Source organism: Echinops telfairi, unplaced genomic scaffold (genome assembly GCF_000313985.2).
Source record: "Echinops telfairi isolate 266 unplaced genomic scaffold, ASM31398v2 ScPeMD7_25;HRSCAF=90, whole genome shotgun sequence".
Classification (NCBI taxonomy): domain Eukaryota; kingdom Metazoa; phylum Chordata; class Mammalia; order Afrosoricida; family Tenrecidae; genus Echinops; species Echinops telfairi.
Genome location: NW_022103922.1, coordinates 25347773 through 25349058, shown reverse-complemented (window position 1 = coordinate 25349058; position 1286 = coordinate 25347773). Strand labels below are relative to the sequence as shown.

General features: G+C 44.0%; 1 long non-coding RNA gene across 1 annotated transcript in view; it reads left to right on the top strand.

The window, feature by feature from the left end:
• The window catches only part of LOC123521595, a 3419-nt gene extending 2553 nt beyond the window's left edge, over positions 1-866 (top strand). The window contains exon 3 of the long non-coding RNA XR_006680004.1: positions 188-866. This is a non-coding gene — a long non-coding RNA (uncharacterized LOC123521595). The remainder of the gene's footprint in view (positions 1-187) is intronic.
• Positions 867-1286: the final 420 nt, after the last annotated feature.

Here is a 1286-nt window from a genome sequence, read left to right as displayed (position 1 = left end):
TGCGCTTTACACAATTGATGTGTGTATGGATTGGGATAACAGTTGTATGAGCCCCTAATAAAATGTTAAAAAAAAAAAAAAAGGAATAGGAGTCTTGGGATTGTGCATCAAAGTAATGGGCTTTCTTCTGTCATTGACAAGTCACAAGAAAAGACAGTCACATTGGTGATCTTTTTTCCTCTTGCAGCCCCAGAGCCACAGAAAATGGTAGGTGCAGCAAATCACCTAGGACCATCTGTTGTTAGTGATTATGGTCCTGTTCCTATGATACTACTGCAAGAGGAGCCATTACCAGTGACCCCACCACCCCCTCCATCACCAGCGACCCCCCCAACACCACCACCATCACCACCTCTAACACCTGAACCAGGACAGTCTGCTGGAGAACTAGAGTCTCACCTTGGGCCAGTTCCAGAGCACCCTCCTGGAGGAGCTGGTGGTGAGGATCATGCTTCTACCACACCAATGGAGCAGGGGCAGTCACCAGGGACCGCCTCCCCAACTACATGCCCACAAACTGCGGGATAGTCCATTGGAGAGTGAGAGTGTTATTGTGGGCCAGCTACAGTGTGCCATGTGCCTATCTTCCTGCTTCTGCAGCAGCACATACCCTGGAGGCAGCCCAGGTCCTCTTTGCCCAGCTGTGGCTAGGGCTCCAGTGTCTCAGTCTCTTAACATATATTGTCCACATCAGCTCCTCATCCACATCCAGGAAACAGATAGTCCAGAATTAGAGCCTTCACTCCCCTAACCCAAGGGGGTATTTTTTTTTTGTTTGCTTGTTTTTCCTTTAGTATTTTCTCAGCTTATGTGATACTACTTTTAACATGTATATTTCTCATTAAATAAAATTGGCCTGAATCATACTAAAAGTGTGGGGTGACTTTATGTACTTTCTCAGTTCTACAAAACTATCACTAGTATCTGCTTACAGAAAATTTTCACCCCCACAAACTGAAACCTGAACCCATGAAGTAGTCCTTCCCCAAGATTTTTGCCCAATCCATACAGTCAGTGACTAGTTTTCTGTCTCTGGATTTATCTGCTCAGGATTTCATATCTGAATAGAAATATCCTAATATGATTTGCTTTGCTTTATTTAGTTTAATGCCTACAAGGATCACCCCTGCTAGAGCTAGAGTGCTCAATGGAATCCTACTGTATGAATGGACCATCCTTTGTTCATGTATTTATCTGTTAATGAGCATTTGGATTGTTTCCTTCTTTTGACTTTTTTTTTCTGTGACCTTGATAAATAGGCATTTGCAGGACTGCCTGTCCACAGA